This window comes from Centropristis striata, chromosome 8 (genome assembly GCF_030273125.1).
Source record: "Centropristis striata isolate RG_2023a ecotype Rhode Island chromosome 8, C.striata_1.0, whole genome shotgun sequence".
NCBI lineage: Eukaryota > Metazoa > Chordata > Actinopteri > Perciformes > Serranidae > Centropristis > Centropristis striata.
This window is the reverse complement of record NC_081524.1, coordinates 6,314,437-6,327,601: the sequence shown is the minus strand read 5'-3', so window position 1 is coordinate 6,327,601 and position 13,165 is coordinate 6,314,437. Positions and strand designations below refer to the sequence as shown.

At 39.4% G+C, this 13,165-nt stretch overlaps 1 long non-coding RNA gene across 2 annotated transcripts in view; it reads left to right on the top strand.

Moving 5' to 3' along the window:
- Window positions 1-890: 890 nt before the first annotated feature.
- LOC131976122 (uncharacterized) overlaps window positions 891-13,165 on the top strand; it is a 121,334-nt gene continuing 109,059 nt past the window's right edge. For both annotated transcript variants that reach the window (XR_009394779.1, XR_009394780.1), the window contains exons 1-2: window positions 891-1,211; window positions 2,679-2,765. This is a non-coding gene — a long non-coding RNA (uncharacterized LOC131976122). The remainder of the gene's footprint in view (window positions 1,212-2,678; window positions 2,766-13,165) is intronic.

The following is a 13,165-nucleotide window of genomic DNA, read 5'->3' as shown; positions in this document are numbered from 1 at the left end:
ATGACTCAGCTGTTTATAAAACATGATGCAATCGGGGCTGATGCTGTTCATCTCATCTAAAGGTCGGAAACAACAAGGTTCATAATTTAGATATTATGTAAATGTTATGGTCAGGTATACTGCATGGTCACACACATTAAGCATAAAAATATGTGTGTGCACATCCTGAGTTCTTCACAGGTGCTGGATACATGGCCACTGAAAACAAAACCCAAATAAGCCTGCATATGTTAGAAAATATATTAATTTGAGCCCTTAATTTGGCATTAAATACACAAAAAGACATATATACATACAATCTCCACCTACATTACTAGTGGCTGTGTTTAACTGATGCATGAATTTGCATGAAGCATTTTACTGTTGTGGCCCTCACCTTGATATGAAAGTTTAATGTGAGTGTTATATGAATGACACTTTACTGTGATGTGTGTGGAAGGTCCCTTTAATTACTTTTTTTTGGTTATTTTGTCTTTTTTTGGTAATTTTGTGTCTTTTAAAAAAAAATAATTTTGTCTTTTTAAAAAAAATAATTTTGTGTCTTTTTTTTGTTGGTAATTTTGTGTTTAAAAAAAATAAAAAATGATTTAGTCTTTTTTTTTTTTAAATAATTTTGTGTCTTTTAAAAATAATAATTTTGTGTCTTTTTTGGTAATTTTGTGTCTTTTTAAATCATTTTGTGTCTTTTTTTAAATCATTTTGTGTCTTTTTTTAAATAATTTTGTGACTTTTTTTGTAATATTTTTGTGTCTTTTTTGGTAATTTTGTGTCTTTTATTTATTTATTTATTTATTTTTGAAATGTTGTGTCTTTTTTTGGGTCATTTTGATACTGCCTGCATAGGCCCCCAGGTAATTTGAGTTTGAGAGCCCTGATATAGACCGTTTAGCCTGTTTATGAAATTACCAGAAATATTGGGACATATCGCCCGGCCCTACTGGGACTACGAACAGGAAGGAAGTCACCTGGAGGAGAATATTTGACATTTTCAGAGGGAAGCTGGAGGAAACTCCAACTTTTCCTGCAGCCATCACCTGCTTTCCAGAACAAGCCAGGACAATAATCATGCGCCATCTTTGACAGGAGTTTGCAGCTGTCACGTTATCGAGTTTAACTGACTTCACCTGCAGCCCACCTGTTCACAGCGGGAAAGGTTTTAGCCACTGTTACTTCAGGCTGTAATGGACGTGAAGCGAACTATAAAACCTCCGGTGAGTTTGTATTTTCAACGGTTGTTGTCCGAAGCTACTTTGGTACTAAAAGTTAGTTTTTAACAGCTGGGAGGACAGCAGCACCTGTGGAAAAAATGATAAGACTACCCTGATTTTCTTCAGTTTCTTGTTCATTTTAATGCCTGGTACAACTAAAGGTACATTTGTTTGGACGAATATAATGATAACAACAAAAATAGCTCATAAGAGTTTGATTTAAGAGCAGTTATCTAGCCGTTTTCCGTGGTTTTCTCGATGTAATATAATATAATATTTAAAAATGTTCTGATCAAGAAAAAAAAAATCACATTTTTAAATATTAAAAGTAGGGATTTTTTTTAGGAAAACGCTAACATTGTGTTTGTTAAATGTTTTCCATATAAGATATGATTGTCTATTTTACAGTATACGTATATGTGGGCATATCTTTATTATTCAACTTGTTATGAGTTTATGCACCAAAAAATTTGCCATTTTCCAATTTTTTCCTGAAAAATAATAATCTTTTACAAAAACAGCATACAGAGAAATAGTATGATGAAGAAAAAAACTCACTTAACTACACATTTCTGCTCAGAACATAACATTTCCACCAAAGGAAATTAAAAATGTCAGTTGCAGGCACAAATGGGTTAAATAAACGCTTTCATTAAAAATGAACACACTTATAGGACAGTGGTAAAAGATGCTGGAGATAAAGTCATCAACCAAATGGTATATTTAATCTAACACTCAATTATATAGACACTGTCATCTGTAATATTTTACATTACCATACAGTCATGGAAAATAATATTAGACCACCCTTGTTTTCTTCATTTTCTTGTTCATTTTAATGCCTGGTACAACTAAAGGTACATTTGTTCGGACAAATATAATGATAAGAACAAAAATAGCTCATAAGAGTTTAATTTAAGAGCTGATATCTAGACATGGAAAATGGCTAAATAAAAACAAACAAAAAGTGAACTTGCTAATTAGCTCATATAATGTTTAGACTGGCCTACCCCTAATATATTCATAATTTCATTAATGTTGCCAATTTTTGCCTGTACTGTTCTAGTGTTGTTTATTATTACTGTCATTGTTGCTTTCATTATTGTTCTTATTTGTAATTGTTTTATTGTTGTTTATCATTACTGCCATTGCTGTTTTTATTGTTATAGCTTTATTTTTAATTATTTATTGTAAGGCGAGTCCTGAAAGGTGCCTATAAATAAAATGTATTATTATTATTATTATTATTATTATTATTATTATTATTAACTACTATAGTTTGTGTAATAATGCTAATGCTATCCATCAATCATGGAACATTCAAATCGTTCATTTAATAACTTTCTTGACATTATTCACCTAGACAGGTGACGTTAATGTTATTAACACCTGCGTTTTTCTGAAAATGACAAGTCAGAATGTGTGCTATGAGGAGAAAGGCGTTTGTAAATGCTGTTATCCATCACTCAGGTGGGACAGATAAGTGAGCAGCACCACTGTCACCTGAAGCAGAGACGGGCAGATTCATGTCTGAAGAGGCGTAATGATGCAGTTTTGGTAAGTTCCTCACACGTTTGGCTTTATGCTGCTCTTACATGTCCTTGTTGCTATCAATCACTCTCAGTCTGTCACTGTGTAAGGCTCTGGCAGTCAAGTCCCTTTTGTTTTTTACATCTTACAGCAAAACAATCACTTGTGTAAATAATGATTATAGCTGCTTTAGTTACAGAATCCTAGTATCAGTGGTGGAAAAAGTATTCAGATCTTTTACTTAAGTAAACGTACTAGTGCTACACTGTGAAATTACTCCACTACAAGTAAAAGTGCTGCATTCAAAACTTACTGAAGTAAAAGTACAAACGTATCAGCATCAAAATGTACTTGAAGTATCAAAAGTAAAAGTACTCATTATGCAGAATGGCTCCACTTAGATTGTTTTATATATTCCAATTATATTGTTGGATTGTTATTATTGATGCATTTATGTGAGCAGCTATTTCTGTTGTCCAGATAGGACTCAATTTAACTACTTAATATACTGTTATGAGGTTTAATGGAATAAATGTCTAATCGTTTTAAATGTATCATTAGTTTTAATGTGAAATCTCAACCTGAAAAGTAACTAAAGCTGTCAGCTAAATGTAGTGGAGTAAAAAGTACAATATTTGCCTCAAAATGTAGTGAAGTAGAAGTATAAAGTTACATAAAATGGAAATACTCAAGAAAAGTGCAAGTACCTCAAAACTGTACTTACGTACAGTACTTGAGTAAATGAAATTAGTTACTTTTTCCACCACTGATTATGATTATAGCTGCTTTAGTTACAGAAGCCTAGTATTATATAAGCTGTCAAACTGTGCAAAAACTGCGTGTGATTGTGCACCAGCAAACCATAAGTCTGAGCTTTAGGAATCTATTGAAACAAATTTAATTTTTGTTTCATTAAATGTGGTTTTCATCCTCATGCTGAGGCCTTTCTGCATGGAGCTGCATGGGTGGTCTTGTTTCTTCCCACAGTCTGAAGACGTGTGGGTGAGGTTAAGTGGGAGCTCTGGTTTCCAGTAGGGGTGAATGTGATTGTAAATGATTGTTTGTGTATATAAACTGGAGGATAATGGATAAATGGGTGATTGGAGTTGTTTATTGTGGTTAAATTATACACTTAGGAAATAGTAGGAATGTTTGTTCTTGTGCTGCTTGTTTGAAGTTAAGACTAAAACAACTGAGGGCCCTAAAGTAAAAGAAATGTTATATTCTTTTCCTTTAACATCGTCTCTGATATTGCATTTGTGAGAGCTCAGTACATGGATGTTTGTGTGCTTAGTAATGCTCATAATGTGCTGTTCAAATCATTTTATAATGCTGAGTGGTATAAGGTGTGTTGTCACTTGCTATGGCAGTTGTTGGTGACTTTAACCCTTTTGTACCCCCTTTATAATGAATTGGGGGTGAGGGACAGTGGATTTTTAGGGGGAGATAGCAGGTCAACAGTCAATAGAAGTTGTACCTCATCTAAAAAATGGGAACCTGAAGATTAATTTGAGTGTGTAGCAGACTCAAATCACCAAACTTTAATAAAAATGGGTTCATTGAATAATAGTTTTTGGCCAAACATGCATGGGATTAGCATAAAGTGGGCATGTTTGGAAAGAGGAGACTTGAATCCATAGAACCCATTCATTTAGATATTCGACCTATATATATACCTTTGGAAATGGCCATGTCAGTTTTTAAACGTATAGCTTAAAACTGAGCCCACTACAGCCTCTAAAACAGGGGTGGGCAATTATTTTTCCCAAGGGGCCACATGAGAAACTATGAAGGTTGCGGAGGGCCGCACCAAAACTCTTTCATGGCTTTAGGAAATGCAGTAAATGGTCTGGTTTTGAGCTGCTACTGGTAAGAATACATGTTATGATAAGACTGTTAATGTGGAGTAACTCAAATATAGCAGTAAAAAATAGTAAAAACTCCAATCATATTTTAATTTTTCCATTTATTTTAAACACAACATAGGTTAAAACCACAAAAACAATATAAAGCATGTCTGTGTAAAGCAATTTATTGAATATATGCAAAAAGCAATAAGTGTTTTGATAAGGAAACAAGGTAACTCAATGTTAATGTGCAGGTGCACAGGCATGCATGCACATACGTACATCACCTTCAAAATAAAAGCACCTTGGTTGTATTGATATCTAATTTTCGGGTAACCTTATGCGGGCCGGACAGGGACAGCCAACGGGCCGGATGTGGCCTAATGCCCAGGTCTGCTCTAAAAGAAAAACGGCGTCAAAAAGTCAGTTGGCCGTCAGATCGCAAATAGGTTAATCAAGCCACTTCACAATAAGAGGAGATGTCTTTTATTTCTGAGGTGAAAAAAATATAACTGAAACCCTACAGTCAGTACTCTTTCCCAGCGCTATATTCAATTTAAATGACAGGTAGCTCATTGACTGAGGGTGCAGCGCCACCAGTGCATGCTAATGGGGCTATGTGCAGTTTCTCATCATCATACCCACCAAACCTGCACAACACAGGGACGATGTGTATTTTAGACACTGCTGCAGCCTGCATCCCTCTCTCTGCTTCCTGTCTCTTCTCAGACTCACATGTATGTGGATGTTTGAGCACAAGTACACACACACACACACACACACACACACACACACACACACACACATTCTTGTACTTCTATCTTTGTGAGGACCCTCATTGGAACAGTGAATTCCCTTGCAAGGTTATAATATTTTAGAATTTTTCATTAGTTTTAGTTTTAATTTTGTTGTGAATTTTTGTTTTCAAATCCAGTTAGTTTTAATTAGTTTTCAGAGTGAGTTTGCTAGTTTTAGTTTAGTATTTAAAAAAAAAATGCTTTAGTTTTAGTTTAGTTTTTATTAGTTTTAGTTTTTTGTAATGGGGTATTTGTTGGGTGGGAGATTAAAAGAGGTCACAGTAAATGTTGCCTTTATTTCCCTTGCCTTATCCATCTTCATTATGTTTGAAAAAAAGTTGACAAAGATGAAAACGCAGGACATTTTCACTATAATTTTAGTGAGTTTTGTAACCACACAATACAGTTTCAGTTTATTATCATTATCATGTAACCTTTAACCCTTAAAACAAAGTCTGAAATCTCATAAAAGCCTTTAAAGAAGTGAGGACCGGCCGAAATGTCCTCACTTTGCAAAAATGTCCTCACACTGTTGGTTAAAGAACGTGTTCCGGTCCTCACTATGTAGGAAGTACAAGAACACACACACACACACACACACACACACACACACACACACACACAGCAGGAGTGGGGCCTGCAGCTCCTGGGTGTTTTGCGGGTTGGATTCACACCGATGCTTTCTCTGACTGCACTATTGTTATTTAAATGTGGGAGGGCGATCAGCAGCAAGCATTAATGGCATCCTCAGCACTGTGGATGAAGCACAAGACACACACACCTGCACACACAAAGGCATACACACATAGACATCCACACATGCACGTGCAGACACACACTTTCACGCAAGCCTTGTGGATGCACCTTGAGGGCCATATGAATAACAAATACCTCTGCCATCTGCAATACCACAGAGTATTTCCAACCATTTCGGCACATTAGTCAGCAGTCCTTTGACTTAGGCTCTCCACGCACCACTTGGTGTATTAGCAACGCTCCGCTCAGCCACGATACACTGCGTTTAAGGCTGCAGTTTGAAGAGAAGTTTGTTTTCTAAGATTAAACTTTATGTCGCTGCCGATCTGACCTTGTTCTCCTGACTTTGATGTAGTGGGAGGTGCTTGACTCGTTTGCTGCGGCGATGTTTTGTTCTGTCAAGGCCAATCAGAGCCTAGCTGGAATACCTGTGGTGATGGTATCGTTTTAAACTGGCGAAGACCTCCCCCACCCTCCCGACACTGCCAGACCAAATGGGATTAGACAGGCACCCCTGGCCATTAACACTTGATCCTTACCTGCTTTCTTTCTCCCTAGAAAACCATGACTGAAATAGTTGGACATGTTGCCTTTCAATCCCACTTGAATTTTATAGTTTTTAATTTAGTTGGATGTAATTCACGGACAAAAGAAAAGCTGTTTAATAAAGCAAATACAATAGATATGTTTTATATCATTTTGATGTATAGCTAGGGCTGGGCGATATATTGATATATTTTTAAATGTGATATGGAATTAGACCATATCGCATATATCGATATAGCTCAATTTTTTTCTTTATAGATAAATGCTGCGCTTACAAGGGTTTGTCAGATTTATTCTTTTCTCATATAAATATATTTATTTCAGAAAAATATAGGCCTATTTTATTTCATAGGCTATTTTTATTTAAGATATTTTTTTATTTAAATGTTCACTTTTGGAGCTTTGATTTTTTTTTTAAAAGGTACTGTTATACAGTATTTATGTTGACTTAAACAGTTTCAATAAAACTACTTGGGACATGTCATATTTGGCTTTGACTGAACATTTGCTCTCACTTCGCGATAAAAAATATTGGGATATATATTGTATATCGATATTCAGCCTAAATATATCGGGATATGACTTTTAGTCCACATCGCCCAGCCCTATGTATAGCCATGTCATGAAAATGCCCAGTTCTGCCTTTTATTATTATCAATTTGTATCATGATATTGCAATATATGTTTCCTTAACAATAGGATTCCATTACTCTATTGAGATGCTGGTAGAATTGATCATTTGGTGGACAAAAAAGTATATTTTGCTCCCTGCATGTAATGCAGATGAATGCAGATGAATGCAGTTTGTTCATGGAATTTATTGCAAAAGATCCCATGTAGATCTTTTTGTTTACTAGGGGTACTTTTTATCTTCGCCCTGAGGGGAGCAACTCAAATAAGATTCTTGCACTGAAAAAATTCTCCTTGGGACTATTTCTCAGAAAGTCCCCCCATCTATTCAGAGTGTTTGGATTTTCCCATAAATGCAAATGCTAATGTCCCCATAGATGCTGAGTTTTAAAGTCATTTTAACCGACTTTTGTGGACTATACTATGAAACTATTACATATATACTATGTATGCCTCCCTTTAATATCTTTAGTTCTGTCTGTATTCACACAAATACTGCAGAAATATTTTAAAATACCTTTAATTAACTGAACCAACCAAAGACATACATGCCTATCTAGTTACTGTTTGTCGGCTCACCTTTATTTAATCCTTTCTAAATGATGATTACTTTAAATATTTTGAAATGTTAAGCATTTTTCTAACCCCAATTTAAAAAATTTCCATAGGTCTTCATAGCTTCCATATTATCATTTTCCATAGAGATGGTAAAGTAAACAATATTCTTTGCAGATGAGAAGATAATGTAACTTAGGGGCATTTTTAGAACATATTTAAATATTCCCCTTTATTGAGATTTAGGCTACATCATATCTATTTCTCTTCCTCACAGTTGAACATGGTCTCCAGTTTGTGTGCCTCTCATCTCTGTGTAATTAAAGCAACACTGTTAATTAGCTGCTCAAAGTAATCAATTAACTACAAAGCAACTGTGTTGACTTCAATTTATCTAAAACAAAGAATGTGTTACATTATGTAACAGAAAAAAAAACTAAAGGCCATCTCATTAGAAATAGCCAAGTCATATGAAAGAGAGAAGAGCACTAAAGTCAGATTGTTTTGGGGGGATTTGAGTTGCATTGGTGTTGTTGTAGATCAGCCTGTGTTTAAATCTGAGCATTTTGTTGCAACAAGCACGAATATGCGTTTTTGTGTTTTTGTGTGTGTGCGCAGGAGTGCATTTGTGTGAGTCTGTGTGTGTGTTGCAGAGTGTTGTCAGAACTGATCCCATTTTCATTACTCACTGGCTCAAAGAAGGAGGTGAGGCCCTGGCTTGCAGCAGTGATAAATGCATTACCCCAATAAACCCTGTCTCCACTGAGGTGCTGAATGCTGACACACACACAAACACACACATACATACGCACTGAGGAAGGGAGAGAAAGAAGGTTGGTGACAGAGAGAGAGAGAGAGAGAGGGATGGATAGATGAAGGGAGTAAAGAGACAATCAGGTGGGATAAGAAAGACAGTGACAGGTAAGAGGAGATGAGAAAGAGGAGATGGGAGAAGAGAAAGCGAAAAAAAAACAACAGAGATGGGAAGACAGGGAAAAGTGAAAGGAAAAGTGACAGGTGCCGAGGAAGAGGGAGCGACAGGAAAGAGAGGCAGACAGACAGGGAGGTGGGAGGAGGTGCAGAGAGACAGAAGGTTAGGGGTAGAGGGGTGCTAATGGCTGTATGCAGAGCAGGACTGTGGGGCGTGCAGGGGGCTGTGGGGGCACAGGGATTGGGTGGATGTGTGTGTGGGTGGACGGATGGAGAGAGGTATAGAGGGAGTGATGGGAGGGTGGAGGGAGGTGAAGGATCAGTGGTGTCCAGCTGGCCTCTTCCCCGGCCCCTCATTAGAGCAGCACAGGTCTGTTGCGAATAGTAATCCTGCAGGAGAAGATGTGTGTATATATATATATATATATATATATATATATATATATATATATATATAGTGTGTGTGTGTGTGTGTGTGTGAGAGCAGGTACACCTGACACCTGACTGAGATCATGCATATGTGTGTTTGTGTACATATCGAGCAAGAAAGTGAATGCACCTGCATTCAGCGTGTTTATGTCCCTTAGTGTAACTGTGGCTGCAGAAACACAAATATGCATGTGTTATTTAATGCATGCTTCCTATTGCATGTGTGTAAAAGAGTGTGTATGTGATAAGACTTGTGCTATATGTGTGTGTTTTATATATGTGTGACTGAAAATGCTTGTGTGGGCATATTATAAGATGAATGTATGTATATATACAGTATAGTGAAATATGTGTGTGTTTAGTATGAATGCACCTGAGTGTGTGTGTGTGTGTGTGTGTGTGTATAATGATGCACGGTAGGTGTGTGTATAGCACAGTGTGAGTCACTGCATGCATTTGTGGGAGCATACACAGCATGGGAATATTTAGATGTGGGCCTGTGTGTACGCAGTGTGTTTTCATGAATATATGTGAATGACTGTGTTAGTGAGTGTGTGTGTGTGTGTGTGTGTGTGTGTGTGTGTGTGTGTGTGTGTGTGTGTGTGTGTGTGTGTGTGTGTGTGTGTGTGTGTGTGTGTGTGTGTGTGTGTGTGTGTGTGTGTGTGTGTGTGTGTGTGTGTGTGTGTGTGTGTGTGTGTGTGTGTGTGTGTGTGTGTGTGTGTGTGTGTGTGTGTGTGTGTGTGTGTGTGTGTGTGTGTGTGTGTGTGTGTGTGTGTGTGTGTGTGTGTGTGTGTGTGTGTGTGTGTGTGTGTGTGTGTGTGTGTGTGTGTGTGTGTGTGTGTGTGTGTGTGTGTGTGTGTGTGTGTGTGTGTGTGTGCGCGCGCCCCAAGTCCTAATCACCAGCTCCCTCACTCTCTCTTCTTTGCCTCCCAGCCCACCACCTTTGGTAATGAGGTGAGGGTGAGAGCGGATCAGAACCCTTAGCAGAGTGGACCGGCCCCCCGTTCTCAGTCGCAACTACATGCGGGTCAGGCCTCCCTCATTAGCCGCCATCACAGTGACATCACAGGCGAAAGCGCCGGTGTGCAAATTGAAAACACCAAGTTCACCGAATCAAATCAGAACCTCAGCAGAGACCTGCCGAGTTTGAGCTTTAAAAGAAAGAAAAAAAGAAAGAAAAGAAAGAAAGAAAGAAAGAAAGGGGTTGGAAATGACAAGCAAGTCTTTTTAATGTCTTTTTGGGATTCTTGAGGAATTAGAGGAGGAGTCGGACGTGGTGTACTGGGGGGGAGAGGGGGTCAGATGGGGAAAATGAGAGGCTGAGAGGGGTGGAGGGCAGAATACAATTAAAAAAAGGAGCAGAGAGTCAAGGGGACTGACCTGGTGATGGGAGAGGAGAGGAGGGGAGAGGGGGCAGTTCTTAGTGCACGTGCACCACATAATGAAAGGTTGAACTTTTTGTGGCCGGGGTGGCATACCAAATCAACTCACCCTGGGAGTGTTGAGAGAGAAAAAGCAGTAAGGGAAGGAGGGGAGGGGAGGTAGAGCGAGAGAGAGAGAGAGAGAGAGAGAGAGGACAGCAGGCTGAGAGAGAGAGAGAGAGAGAGAGAGACGAAGGAGAAATGGAAACAACAGGCGACCCGAACGAAAAGAGGCAAAGGCGAAGGAGAGGCAGAGACTTTAACGAGGGACAAGGGAGGCAGAGAGGGGCTGAACATGGGAGGGACAGAGGGATGCAGACCGGCTCGCCGAACGAGTGGAGAGGATGAGGATGGAGATGGAGAGACGGAGAGAGTGAGAGGGCCCCCGCTACGTGGCTGCCACGGGGGCCTGAGTGACAGAAATTAATAATTAGTGACAATGATTGACAGCGCTCCCTCCATCTGCGGCTCACTGCCGCCTCACAACGCCTGCCTCCGCCAGCGACCGCGGGCACAATGAGCTCCAGAGGGATTGTGGGAGACGCACTTGATTGACAACTGCCTCCTGGAGAGACAAGCAAGGGGGGGAGGGGGGGGGGGCAGGCAGAGGCAGAGGGGAGAAAGGAGAGAGTGAAAAAAGAGAGGAGGGGTGGTGTACAAGAGGGAGGGATGGAGGGGAGAGGTGGGTGACAGGGGGCAACAAGAGAGAGAGAGGGGGGGGGGGGGGGGGGGGGGGGGTTTAGGGAGATGGTCAGAGACACCCCCCCCCCCCCCTCGGAGATTGAGGAAGGAATTGCTGCTATCACCTCCTCTCTGTCCCCTCTTTCATTACCGTCTCCACTTTCTCCATCCAACCTTGGGCTCCCTCATCTTGCGCCTCACACCGATCCACACCACTGTATAGCACCATTATGCAAAAGTGACAAATTTACCACAGAGGGAAGGAGAGGGATAAATAAAGAGGAGAAAATGAGAAAAGGGGTTTGAGGCCTCGGGTTTTTGCGGCGAGGGGGAATAGCCTGTAAATAGCCATCAGTGGGGAATTTATCACTCTCTCCTGGCCTGTCCTGTGTCTGTTTCCCTCTCTTTCTCCTATAGCTCCACCCTTTCTATCTTTCCCTCTCTTCTGTCTTTCTCTTTACTGTCAGCAGCCACTCCATGAAGTGTCTCAGCGTTGTCTTGTCCTTCCTCTGGACGTGAAAATCCATCTGTGTTGGAGTGAAGTCTTCTCTGATGACGCAGTCAAACACACGTCATGTCTCTGTCACGCTTTTTATTTTTTCTTCCTCTGCGTCATATTTGTTCTATCTCTGTCCCTTTCTACTCTTTCCTCACATTTCTCTTCCCTCCCATGCTGTTTTTCTTTCATTTTATTCTCTTCTGATCTAATTTTTCCTCTCCTTTCCCTCTGGTATACCCGCTCTCTTCATCCTTTTCCCCTCCATGCCAGGCCTGTTTCAGCCTGTCATGACATGGCCCGGGCTAATGTGCTCCAGTACGGCTTAATCGCTGCACAGGTCTCCAAGGCTTACTGCTACACACTGTAACAAAGTACACTATTTACCTCAGGGCCACACAGAATAGGCTTGCACAGAGCACAGCAAAATCCAGTGGGGAATCAGTTTCACATCACAACACATTATTGATTTTCTCCCCCCAAAACAGACATGTTATTCATTGTTGCCTGAGCTTGGTTTCCTATCTCTCTGTCCCTTACAGAGGTGGGGAGGCAGCGTAGGATTAAGGTCATGCCCTGGAGGTAAACACTGTAATGCGTCTTGTATTTTTCCACCAAAACTATCCATTTTTACTGGTTAATGGTTATTTCTACGGTCAACGTTACTTGGTGCATCACTTGTTAGTTTGCACTTTTTTTCGTTGTTTATCATGAAGTAACAGCTGGGGGGGCTTTTTCTTACAATATTGCAGGGCTGGAATTTACTTTATTTATTAGGAAGTTAAGTATTTAGTCTATAAAATGGCTAGAAATGTGAAAAAGGTCACATCATAACAGTAAAAACCCCAAAGATATTCCATTTGCAATGTTTTAAGATAGGGAAAAGTAGCACACCTTCTTATTTAGGAAGTGGGATCCTGTCTGTGTTTGACATGCTTGATTGGTTATTATTATTGACAATTTTCTGTTGATCAGCTCACCCAATTAACCCTTAATAGGGCACTCATTGAAATACTTGCAAATTCCAAATTTCAATCCTAGAGAATATTGGAGGATATTACATACTGCCAGAATGTGAAAAAAAAACCCATACGGACCCGGGGGAGGGGGGTAATATTTTGAGGAAAAAGTTTACGAGATTGAAGTGTCAAATCTACAAGAAAAAAGTCGCAGATTTATGAAATTTAAAGTGGTGAATCTACGAGAAAAAAGTTGCTTTTTTCTCGTAAATCTGCTACTTTTTTCACGCTGATTTGCCACTTTAAATCTCTTAAATCTGCAACTTTTTTTCTTGTGGATTTGCCACTTTAATCCAGTAAATTTGCTACTTTTTTCCCAA